The following is a 12,703-nucleotide window of genomic DNA, read 5'->3' as shown; positions in this document are numbered from 1 at the left end:
GGTAGACCTGATGTCCCAGCGAAGCCCGGGTAGACCTGTTGTCCCTGGCCAGGGTCGGGATAGACCTTTTGTCCCGCCAGGGTGAGGACGACCTGATGTCCTGCTAGAGCGAGGTAGACCTGGACTCCCAGAGAAGCCGGGGTAGACCTGGTGTCCCCCTGGAATCGGGGTAGACCTGTTGTCTCCCCAGGACTTTGTGAGAGAGATCTGCTAGCCCTATGGAACAAGGGTAGACCTGTTGCCCCTATTGAGCTGAGGTAGACCAGTTGTCGCTACAGAGCTGGGTAGACCTGTTCTCCGCGGACAGAGCCGGGGTAGACCTGATGTCCCTACAGGGCTGGGTAGACGTGTTGTTCCTGGCCGGACCTCGGGGAGACCTGATGTCCCTACAGAGCTGGGTAGACCTGTTGTCCCCGGACGGAGCTGGGGTAGACCTGATGTCCCTACAGAGCTGGGTAGACCTGTCGTCCCCGGACGGAGCTGGGGTAGACCTGATGTCCCTACAGAGCTGGGTAGACCTGTTGTCCCTGGCCGGACCTCGGGTAGACCTGATGTTCCTACAGAGCTGGGTAGACCTGTTGTCCCCGGACGGAGCTGGGGTAGACCTGTTATCCCTACAGAGCTGGGTAGACCTGTTGTCCCCGGACGGAGCTGGGGTAGACCTGATGTCCCAGCGAAGCCCGGGTAGACCTGTTGTCCCAGGCCAGGGTCGGGGTAGACCTGTTGTCCCGCCAGGGCGAGGACGACCTGATGTTCCGCTCGAGCGAGGTTGACCTGGTCTCCCAGAGAAGCCGGGGTAGACCTGGTGTCCCCCTGGAATCGGGGTAGACCTGTTGTCTCCCCAGGACTTTGTGACAGAGATCTGCTAGCCCTACGATATAAGGGTAGACCTGTTGTCCCTATTGAGCTGAGGTAGACCAGTTGTCCCTACAGAGCAGGGTAGACCTGTTGTCCCTGGCCGGAGCTGGGGTAGACCTGATGTCCCAGCGAAGCCTGGGTAGACCTGTTGTCCCTGGCCGGGGTCGGGGTAGACCTGTGGTCCTGCCAGGGCGAGGACGACCTGATGTCCCGCTGGAGTGAGGTAGACCTGGTCTCCCAGAGAAGCCGGGGTAGACCTCTTGTCCCGCTGGAATCGGGGTAGACCTGTTGACTCCCCAGGACTTTGTTACAGAGGTCTGCTAACCCTACGGAACAAGGGTAGACCTGTTGTCCCTATTGAGCTGAGGTAGACCAGTTGTCCCTACAGAGCTGGGTAGACCTGTTTTCCCCGGACGGAGCTGGGGTAGACCTGATGTCCCTACAGAGCTGGGTAGACCTGTTTTCCCCGGACGGAGCTGGGGTAGACCTGATGTCCCTACAGGGCTGGGTAGACCTGTTGTCCCTGGACGGAGCTGGGGTAGACCTGATGTCCCAGCGAAGCCCGGGTAGACCTGTTGTCCCTGGCCGGAGCTCGGGTAGACCTGATGTCCCTACAGAGCTGGGTAGACCTGTTGTCCCCGGACGGAGCTGGGGTAGACCTGATATCCCTACAGAGCTGGGTAGACCTGTTGTCCCCGGACGGAGCTGGGGTAGACCTGATGTCCCAGCGAAGCCTGGGTAGACCTGTTGTCCTGGCCAGGGCCGGGGTAGACCTGGTGTCCCGCCAGGGCGAGGACGACCTGATGTCCCGCGGGAGCGAGCTAGACCTGGTGTCACAGAGAATCCGGGGTAGACCTGGTGTCTCGCTGGAATCGGGGTAGACGTGTTTTCTCCCCAGGACTTTGTGACAGAGATCTGCTAGCCCTACGGAACAAGGGTAGACCTGTTGCCCCTATTGAGCTGAGGTAGACCAGTTGTCTCTACAGAGCTGGGTAGACCTGTTGTCCGCGGACAGAGCCGGGGTAGACCTGATGTCCCTACAGAGCTGGGTAGACCTGTTGTCCCTGGCCGGAGCTCGGGTAGACCTCATGTCCCTACAGAGCTGGGTAGACCTGTTGTCCCCGGACGGAGCTGGGGTAGACCTGATGTCCCTACATAGCTGGGTAGACCTGTTGTCCCCGGACGGAGCTGGGGTAGACCTGATGTCCCTACAGAGCTGGGTAGACCTTTTGTCCCTGGCCGGAGCTTGGGTAGACCTGATGTCCCAGCGAAGCCAGGGTACACCTGTTGTCCGTGCCAGGACCGGGGTAGACCGGGTGTCCCGCCAGGGTGAGGACGACCTGATGTCCTGCTAGAGCGAGGTAGACCTGGTCTCCCAGAGAAGCCGGGGTAGACCTGGTGTCCCCCTGGAATCGGGGTAGACCTGTTGTCTCCCCAGGACTTTGTGACAGAGATCTGCTAGCCCTACGGAACAAGGGTAGACCTGTTGCCCCTATTGAGCTGAGGTAGACCAGTTGTCTCTACAGAGCTGGGTAGACCTGTTGTCCGCGGACAGAGCCGGGGTAGACCTGATGTCCCTACAGAGCTGGGTAGACTTGTTCCTGGCCGGAGCTCGGGTAGACCTGATGTCCCTACAGAGCTGGGTAGACCTGTTGTCCCCGGACGGAGCTGGGGTAGACCTGATGTCCCTACAGAGCTGGGTAGACCTGTTGTCCCCGGACGGAGCTTGGGCAGACCTGATGTCCCAGCGAAGCCCGGGTTGACCTGTTGTCCCTGGCCAGGGTCGGGATAGACCTGTTGTCCCGCCAGGGCGAGGACGACCTGATGTTCCGCTGGAGCGAGGTTGACCTGGTCTCCCAGAGAAGCTGGCGTAGACCTGGTGTCCCCCTGGAATCGGGGTAGACCTGTTGTCTTTCCAGGTCTTTGTGACAGAGATCTGCTAGCCCTACGGAACAAGGGTAGACCTGTTGCCCCTATTGAGCTGAGGTAGACCAGTTGTCCCTACAGAGCAGGGTAGACCTGTTGTCCCTGGCCGGAGCTGGGGTAGACCTGATGTCCCTACAGAGCTGGGTAGACCTGTTGTCCCTGGCCGGAGCTCGGGTAGACCTGATGTTCCTACATAGCTGGGTAGACCTGTTGTCCCCGGACGGAGCTGGGGTAGACCTGATGTCCCTACAGAGCTGGGTAGAACTGTTGTCCCCGGACGGAGCTGGGGTAGACCTGATGTCCCTACAGGGCTGGGTAGACCTGTTGTCCCCGGATAGAGCTGGGGTAGACCTGATGTCCCTACAGAGCTGGGTAGACCTTTTGTCCCCGGACGGAGCTCGGGTAGACCTGATGTCCCTACAGAGCTGGGTAGACCTGTTGTCCCCGGACGGAGCTGGGGTAGACCTGATGTCCCTACAGAGCTGGGTAGACCTGTGTTCCCCGGACGGAGCTGGGGTAGACCTGATGTCCCAGCGAAGCCCGGGTAGACCTGTTGTCCCAGGCCAGGGTCGGGGTAGACCTGTTGTCCCGCCAGGGCGAGGACGACCTGATGTTCCGCTGGAGCGAGGTTGACCTGGTCTCCCAGAGAAGCCGGGGTAGACCTGGTGTCCCCCTGGAATCGGGGTAGACCTGTTGTCTCCCCAGGACTTTGTGACAGAGATCTGCTAGCCCTACGATATAAGGGTAGACCTGTTGTCACTATTGAGCTGAGGTAGACCAGTTGTCCCTACAGAGCAGGGTAGACCTGTTGTCCCTGGCCGGAGCTGGGGTAGACCTGATGTCCCAGCGAAGCCTGGGTAGACCTGTTGTCCCTGGCCGGGGTCGGGGTAGACCTGTGGTCCCGCCAGGGCGAGGACGACCTGATGTCCCGCTGGAGTGAGGTAGACCTGGTCTCCCAGAGAAGCCGGGGTAGACCTCTTGTCCCGCTGGAATCGGGGTAGACCTGTTGACTCCCCAGGACTTTGTTACAGAGGTCTGCTAACCCTACGGAACAAGGGTAGACCTGTTGTCCCTATTGAGCTGAGGTAGACCAGTTGTCCCTACAGAGCTGGGTAGACCTGTTTTCCCCGGACGGAGCTGGGGTAGACCTGATGTCCCTACAGAGCTGGGTAGACCTGTTTTCCCCGGACGGAGCTGGGGTAGACCTGATGTCCCTACAGGGCTGGGTAGACCTGTTGTCCCCGGACGGAGCTGGGGTAGACCTGATGTCCCTACAGAGCTGGGTAGACCTGTTGTCCCTGGCCGGAGCTCGGGTAGACCTGATGTTCCTACATAGCTGGGTAGACCTGTTGTCCCCGGACGGAGCTGGGGTAGACCTGATGTCCCTACAGAGCTGGGTAGACCTTTTGTCCCTGGCCGGAGCTTGGGTAGACCTGATGTCCCAGCGAAGCCAGGGTACACCTGTTGTCCGTGCCAGGACCGGGGTAGACCGGGTGTCCCGCCAGGGTGAGGACGACCTGATGTCCTGCTAGAGCGAGGTAGACCTGGTCTCCCAGAGAAGCCGGGGTAGACCTGGTGTCCCCCTGGAATCGGGGTAGACCTGTTGTCTCCCCAGGACTTTGTGACAGAGATCTGCTAGCCCTACGGAACAAGGGTAGACCTGTTGCCCCTATTGAGCTGAGGTAGACCAGTTGTCGCTACAGAGCTGGGTAGACCTGTTGTCCGCGGACAGAGCCGGGGTAGACCTGATGTCCCTACAGGGCTGGGTAGACGTGTTGTTCCTGGCCGGACCTCGGGGAGACCTGATGTCCCTACAGAGCTGGGTAGACCTGTTGTCCCCGGACGGAGCTGGGGTAGACCTGATGTCCCTACAGAGCTGGGTAGACCTGTCGTCCCCGGACGGAGCTGGGGTAGACCTGATGTCCCTACAGAGCTGGGTAGACCTGTTGTCCCTGGCCGGACCTCGGGTAGACCTGATGTCCCTACAGAGCTGGGTAGACCTGTTGTCCCCGGACGGAGCTGGGGTAGACCTGTTATCCCTACAGAGCTGGGTAGACCTGTTGTCCCCGGACGGAGCTGGGGTAGACCTGATGTCCCAGCGAAGCCTGGGTAGACCTGTTGTCCTGGCCAGGGCCGGGGTAGACCTGGTGTCCCGCCAGGGCGAGGACGACTTGATGTCCCGCGGGAGCGAGCTAGACCTGGTGTCACAGAGAATCCGGTGTAGACCTGGTGTCTCGCTGGAATCGGGGTAGACGTGTTTTCTCCCCACGACTTTGTGACAGAGATCTGCTAGCCCTACGGAACAAGGGTAGACCTGTTGCCCCTATTGAGCTGAGGTAGACCAGTTGTCTCTACAGAGCTGGGTAGACCTGTTGTCCGCGGACAGAGCCGGGGTAGACCTGATGTCCCTACAGAGCTGGGTAGACTTATTCCTGGCCGGAGCTCGGGTAGACCTGATGTCCCTACAGAGCTGGGTAGACCTGTTGTCCCCGGACGGAGCTGGGGTAGACCTGATGTCCCTACAGAGCTGGGTAGACCTGTTGTCCCCGGACGGAGCTGGGGCAGACCTGATGTCCCAGCGAAGCCCGGGTTGACCTGTTGTCCCTGGCCAGGGTCGGGATAGACCTGTTGTCCCGCCAGGGCGAGGACGACCTGATGTTCCGCTGGAGCGAGGTTGACCTGGTCTCCCAGAGAAGCTGGCGTAGACCTGGTGTCCCCCTGGAATCGGGGTAGACCTGTTGTCTTTCCAGGTCTTTGTGACAGAGATCTGCTAGCCCTACGGAACAAGGGTAGACCTGTTGCCCCTATTGAGCTGAGGTAGACCAGTTGTCCCTACAGAGCAGGGTAGACCTGTTGTCCCTGGCCGGAGCTGGGGTAGACCTGATGTCCCTACAGAGCTGGGTAGACCTGTTGTCTCTGGCCGGAGCTCGGGTAGACCTGATGTTCCTACATAGCTGGGTAGACCTGTTGTCCCCGGACGGAGCTGGGGTAGACCTGATGTCCCTACAGAGCTGGGTAGAACTGTTGTCCCCGGACGGAGCTGGGGTAGACCTGATGTCCCTACAGGGCTGGGTAGACCTGTTGTCCCCGGATAGAGCTGGGGTAGACCTGATGTCCCTACAGAGCTGGGTAGACCTTTTGTCCCTGGCCGGAGCTCGGGTAGACCTGATGTCCCTACAGAGCTGGGTAGACCTGTTGTCCCCGGACGGAGCTGGGGTAGACCTGATGTCCCTACAGAGCTGGGTAGACCTGTTGTCCCCGGACGGAGCTGGGGTAGACCTGATGTCCCAGCGAAGCCCGGGTAGACCTGTTTTCCCAGGCCAGGGTCGGGGTAGACCTGTTGTCCCGCCAGGGCGAGGACGACCTGATGTTCCGCTGGAGCGAGGTTGACCTGGTCTCCCAGAGAAGCCGGGGTAGACCTGGTGTCCCGCTGGAATCGGGGTAGACCTGTTGTCTCCCCAGGACTTTGTGACAGAGATCTGCTAGCCCTACGATATAAGGGTAGACCTGTTGTCCCTATTGAGCTGAGGTAGACCAGTTGTCCCTACAGAGCAGGGTAGACCTGTTGTCCCTGGCCGGAGCTGGGGTAGACCTGATGTCCCAGCGAAGCCTGGGTAGACCTGTTGTCCCTGGCCGGGGTCGGGGTAGACCTGTGGTCCCGCCAGGGCGAGGACGACCTGATGTCCCGCTGGAGTGAGGTAGACCTGGTCTCCCAGAGAAGCCGGGGTAGACCTCTTGTCCCGCTGGAATCGGGGTAGACCTGTTGACTCCCCAGGACTTTGTTACAGAGGTCTGCTCACCCTACGGAACAAGGGTAGACCTGTTGTCCCTATTGAGCTGAGGTAGACCAGTTGTCCCTACAGAGCTGGGTAGACCTGTTTTCCCCGGACGGAGCTGGGGTAGACCTGATGTCCCTACAGAGCTGGGTAGACCTGTTTTCCCCGGACGGAGCTGGGGTAGACCTGATGTCCCTACAGGGCTGGGTAGACCTGTTGTCCCCGGACGGAGCTGGGGTAGACCTGATGTCCCTACAGAGCTGGGTAGACCTGTTGTCCCTGGCCGGAGCTCGGGTAGACCTGATGTCCCTACAGAGCTGGGTAGACCTGTTGTCCCCGGACGGAGCTGGGGTAGACCTGATATCCCTACAGAGCTGGGTAGACCTGTTGTCCCCGGACGGAGCTGGGGTAGACCTGATGTCCCAGCGAAGCCTGGGTAGACCTGTTGTCCTGGCCAGGGCCGGGGTAGACCTGGTGTCCCGCCAGGGCGAGGACGACCTGATGTCCCGCGGGAGCGAGCTAGACCTGGTGTCACAGAGAATCCGGGGTAGACCTGGTGTCTCGCTGGAATCGGGGTAGACGTGTTTTCTCCCCAGGACTTTGTGACAGAGATCTGCTAGCCCTACGGAACAAGGGTAGACCTGTTGCCCCTATTGAGCTGAGGTAGACCAGTTGTCTCTACAGAGCTGGGTAGACCTGTTGTCCGCGGACAGAGCCGGGGTAGACCTGATGTCCCTACAGAGCTGGGTAGACCTGTTGTCCCTGGCCGGAGCTCGGGTAGACCTCATGTCCCTACAGAGCTGGGTAGACCTGTTGTCCCCGGACGGAGCTGGGGTAGACCTGATGTCCCTACAGAGCTGGGTAGACCTGTTGTCCCCGGACGGAGCTGGGGTAGACCTGATGTCCCAGCGAAGCCTGGGTAGACCTGTTGTCCCTGGCCGGATCTCGGGTAGACCTGATGTCCCTACAGAGCTGGGTAGACCTGTTGTCCCCGGACGGAGCTGGGGTAGACCTGATGTCCCTACAGAGCTGGGTAGACCTTTTGTCCCTGGCCGGAGCTGGGGTAGACCTGATGTCCCAGCGAAGCCAGGGTACACCTGTTGTCCGTGCCAGGACCGGGGTAGACCGGGTGTCCCGCCATGGTGAGGACGACCTGATGTCCTGCTAGAGCGAGGTAGACCTGGTCTCCCAGAGAAGCCGGGGTAGACCTGGTGTCCCCCTGGAATCGGGGTAGACCTGTTGTCTCCCCAGGACTTTGTGACAGAGATCTGCTAGCCCTACGGAACAAGGGTAGACCTGTTGCCCCTATTGAGCTGAGGTAGACCAGTTGTCTCTACAGAGCTGGGTAGACCTGTTGTCCGCGGACAGAGCCGGGGTAGACCTGATGTCCCTACAGAGCTGGGTAGACTTGTTCCTGGCCGGAGCTCGGGTAGACCTGATGTCCCTACAGAGCTGGGTAGACCTGTTGTCCCCGGACGGAGCTGGGGTAGACCTGATGTCCCTACAGAGCTGGGTAGACCTGTTGTCCCCGGACGGAGCTGGGGCAGACCTGATGTCCCAGCGAAGCCCGGGTTGACCTGTTGTCCCTGGCCAGGGTCGGGATAGACCTGTTGTCCCGCCAGGGCGAGGACGACCTGATGTTCCGCTGGAGCGAGGTTGACCTGGTCTCCCAGAGAAGCTGGCGTAGACCTGGTGTCCCCCTGGAATCGGGGTAGACCTGTTGTCTTTCCAGGTCTTTGTGACAGAGATCTGCTAGCCCTACGGAACAAGGGTAGACCTGTTGCCCCTATTGAGCTGAGGTAGACCAGTTGTCCCTACAGAGCAGGGTAGACCTGTTGTCCCTGGCCGGAGCTGGGGTAGACCTGATGTCCCTACAGAGCTGGGTAGACCTGTTGTCCCTGGCCGGAGCTCGGGTAGACCTGATGTTCCTACATAGCTGGGTAGACCTGTTGTCCCCGGACGGAGCTGGGGTAGACCTGATGTCCCTACAGAGCTGGGTAGAACTGTTGTCCCCGGACGGAGCTGGGGTAGACCTGATGTCCCTACAGGGCTGGGTAGACCTGTTGTCCCCGGATAGAGCTGGGGTAGACCTGATGTCCCTACAGAGCTGGGTAGACCTTTTGTCCCTGGCCGGAGCTCGGGTAGACCTGATGTCCCTACAGAGCTGGGTAGACCTGTTGTCCCCGGACGGAGCTGGGGTAGACCTGATGTCCCTACAGAGCTGGGTAGACCTGTGTTCCCCGGACGGAGCTGGGGTAGACCTGATGTCCCAGCGAAGCCCGGGTAGACCTGTTGTCCCAGGCCAGGGTCGGGGTAGACCTGTTGTCCCGCCAGGGCGAGGACGACCTGATGTTCCGCTGGAGCGAGGTTGACCTGGTCTCCCAGAGAAGCCGGGGTAGACCTGGTGTCCCCCTGGAATCGGGGTAGACCTGTTGTCTCCCCAGGACTTTGTGACAGAGATCTGCTAGCCCTACGATATAAGGGTAGACCTGTTGTCCCTATTGAGCTGAGGTAGACCAGTTGTCCCTACAGAGCAGGGTAGACCTGTTGTCCCTGGCCGGAGCTGGGGTAGACCTGATGTCCCAGCGAAGCCTGGGTAGACCTGTTGTCCCTGGCCGGGGTCGGGGTAGACCTGTGGTCCCGCCAGGGCGAGGACGACCTGATGTCCCGCTGGAGTGAGGTAGACCTGGTCTCCCAGAGAAGCCGGGGTAGACCTCTTGTCCCGCTGGAATCGGGGTAGACCTGTTGACTCCCCAGGACTTTGTTACAGAGGTCTGCTAACCCTACGGAACAAGGGTAGACCTGTTGTCCCTATTGAGCTGAGGTAGACCAGTTGTCCCTACAGAGCTGGGTAGACCTGTTTTCCCCGGACGGAGCTGGGGTAGACCTGATGTCCCTACAGAGCTGGGTAGACCTGTTTTCCCCGGACGGAGCTGGGGTAGACCTGATGTCCCTACAGGGCTGGGTAGACCTGTTGTCCCCGGACGGAGCTGGGGTAGACCTGATGTCCCTACAGAGCGGGGTAGACCTGTTGTCCCTGGCCGGAGCTCGGGTAGACCTGATGTCCCTACAGAGCTGGGTAGACCTGTTGTCCCCGGACGGAGCTGGGGTAGACCTGATATCCCTACAGAGCTGGGTAGACCTGTTGTCCCCGGACGGAGCTGGGGTAGACCTGATGTCCCAGCGAAGCCTGGGTAGACCTGTTGTCCTGGCCAGGGCCGGGGTAGACCTGGTGTCCCGCCAGGGCGAGGACGACCTGATGTCCCGCGGGAGCGAGCTAGACCTGGTGTCACAGAGAATCCGGGGTAGACCTGGTGTCTCGCTGGAATCGGGGTAGACGTGTTTTCTCCCCAGGACTTTGTGACAGAGATCTGCTAGCCCTACGGAACAAGGGTAGACCTGTTGCCCCTATTGAGCTGAGGTAGACCAGTTGTCTCTACAGAGCTGGGTAGACCTGTTGTCCGCGGACAGAGCCGGGGTAGACCTGATGTCCCTACAGAGCTGGGTAGACCTGTTGTCCCTGGCCGGAGCTCGGGTAGACCTCATGTCCCTACAGAGCTGGGTAGACCTGTTGTCCCCGGACGGAGCTGGGGTAGACCTGATGTCCCTACAGAGCTGGGTAGACCTGTTGTCCCCGGACGGAGCTGGGGTAGACCTGATGTCCCTACAGAGCTGGGTAGACCTGTTGTCCCTGGCCGGATCTCGGGTAGACCTGATGTTCCTACATAGCTGGGTAGACCTGTTGTCCCCGGACGGAGCTGGGGTAGACCTGATGTCCCTACAGAGCTGGGTAGACCTTTTGTCCCTGGCCGGAGCTTGGGTAGACCTGATGTCCCAGCGAAGCCAGGGTACACCTGTTGTCCGTGCCAGGACCGGGGTAGACCGGGTGTCCCGCCAGGGTGAGGACGACCTGATGTCCTGCTAGAGCGAGGTAGACCTGGTCTCCCAGAGAAGCCGGGGTAGACCTGGTGTCCCCCTGGAATCGGGGTAGACCTGTTGTCTCCCCAGGACTTTGTGACAGAGATCTGCTAGCCCTACGGAACAAGGGTAGACCTGTTGCCCCTATTGAGCTGAGGTAGACCAGTTGTCGCTACAGAGCTGGGTAGACCTGTTGTCCGCGGACAGAGCCGGGGTAGACCTGATGTCCCTACAGAGCTGGGTAGACTTGTTCCTGGCCGGAGCTCGGGTAGACCTGATGTCCCTACAGAGCTGGGTAGACCTGTTGTCCCCGGACGGAGCTGGGGTAGACCTGATGTCCCTACAGAGCTGGGTAGACCTGTTGTCCCCGGACGGAGCTGGGGCAGACCTGATGTCCCAGCGAAGCCCGGGTTGACCTGTTGTCCCTGGCCAGGGTCGGGATAGACCTGTTGTCCCGCCAGGGCGAGGACGACCTGATGTTCCGCTGGAGCGAGGTTGACCTGGTCTCCCAGAGAAGCTGGCGTAGACCTGGTGTCCCCCTGGAATCGGGGTAGACCTGTTGTCTTTCCAGGTCTTTGTGACAGAGATCTGCTAGCCCTACGGAACAAGGGTAGACCTGTTGCCCCTATTGAGCTGAGGTAGACCAGTTGTCCCTACAGAGCAGGGTAGACCTGTTGTCCCTGGCCGGAGCTGGGGTAGACCTGATGTCCCTACAGAGCTGGGTAGACCTGTTGTCCCTGGCCGGAGCTCGGGTAGACCTGATGTTCCTACATAGCTGGGTAGACCTGTTGTCCCCGGACGGAGCTGGGGTAGACCTGATGTCCCTACAGAGCTGGGTAGAACTGTTGTCCCCGGACGGAGCTGGGGTAGACCTGATGTCCCTACAGGGCTGGGTAGACCTGTTGTCCCCGGATAGAGCTGGGGTAGACCTGATGTCCCTACAGAGCTGGGTAGACCTTTTGTCCCTGGCCGGAGCTCGGGTAGACCTGATGTCCCTACAGAGCTGGGTAGACCTGTTGTCCCCGGACGGAGCTGGGGTAGACCTGATGTCCCTACAGAGCTGGGTAGACCTGTGTTCCCCGGACGGAGCTGGGGTAGACCTGATGTCCCAGCGAAGCCCGGGTAGACCTGTTGTCCCAGGCCAGGGTCGGGGTAGACCTGTTGTCCCGCCAGGGCGAGGACGACCTGATGTTCCGCTGGAGCGAGGTTGACCTGGTCTCCCAGAGAAGCCGGGGTAGACCTGGTGTCCCCCTGGAATCGGGGTAGACCTGTTGTCTCCCCAGGACTTTGTGACAGAGATCTGCTAGCCCTACGATATAAGGGTAGACCTGTTGTCCCTATTGAGCTGAGGTAGACCAGTTGTCCCTACAGAGCAGGGTAGACCTGTTGTCCCTGGCCGGAGCTGGGGTAGACCTGATGTCCCAGCGAAGCCTGGGTAGACCTGTTGTCCCTGGCCGGGGTCGGGGTAGACCTGTGGTCCCGCCAGGGCGAGGACGACCTGATGTCCCGCTGGAGTGAGGTAGACCTGGTCTCCCAGAGAAGCCGGGGTAGACCTCTTGTCCCGCTGGAATCGGGGTAGACCTGTTGACTCCCCAGGACTTTGTTACAGAGGTCTGCTAACCCTACGGAACAAGGGTAGACCTGTTGTCCCTATTGAGCTGAGGTAGACCAGTTGTCCCTACAGAGCTGGGTAGACCTGTTTTCCCCGGACGGAGCTGGGGTAGACCTGATGTCCCTACAGAGCTGGGTAGACCTGTTTTCCCCGGACGGAGCTGGGGTAGACCTGATGTCCCTACAGGGCTGGGTAGACCTGTTGTCCCCGGACGGAGCTGGGGTAGACCTGATGTCCCTACAGAGCGGGGTAGACCTGTTGTCCCTGGCCGGAGCTCGGGTAGACCTGATGTCCCTACAGAGCTGGGTAGACCTGTTGTCCCCGGACGGAGCTGGGGTAGACCTGATATCCCTACAGAGCTGGGTAGACCTGTTGTCCCCGGACGGAGCTGGGGTAGACCTGATGTCCCAGCGAAGCCTGGGTAGACCTGTTGTCCTGGCCAGGGCCGGGGTAGACCTGGTGTCCCGCCAGGGCGAGGACGACCTGATGTCCCGCGGGAGCGAGCTAGACCTGGTGTCACAGAGAATCCGGGGTAGACCTGGTGTCTCGCTGGAATCGGGGTAGACGTGTTTTCTCCCCAGGACTTTGTGACAGAGATCTGCTAGCCCTACGG

This window comes from Agelaius tricolor, unplaced genomic scaffold (assembly GCF_023055355.1).
Source record: "Agelaius tricolor isolate 1412-34295 unplaced genomic scaffold, bAgeTri1.0.p SCAF_60, whole genome shotgun sequence".
NCBI classification, from domain to species: Eukaryota; Metazoa; Chordata; class Aves; order Passeriformes; family Icteridae; genus Agelaius; species Agelaius tricolor.
The sequence above is the reverse complement of the archived record's forward strand: the minus strand, read 5'-3'. Positions refer to the sequence as shown.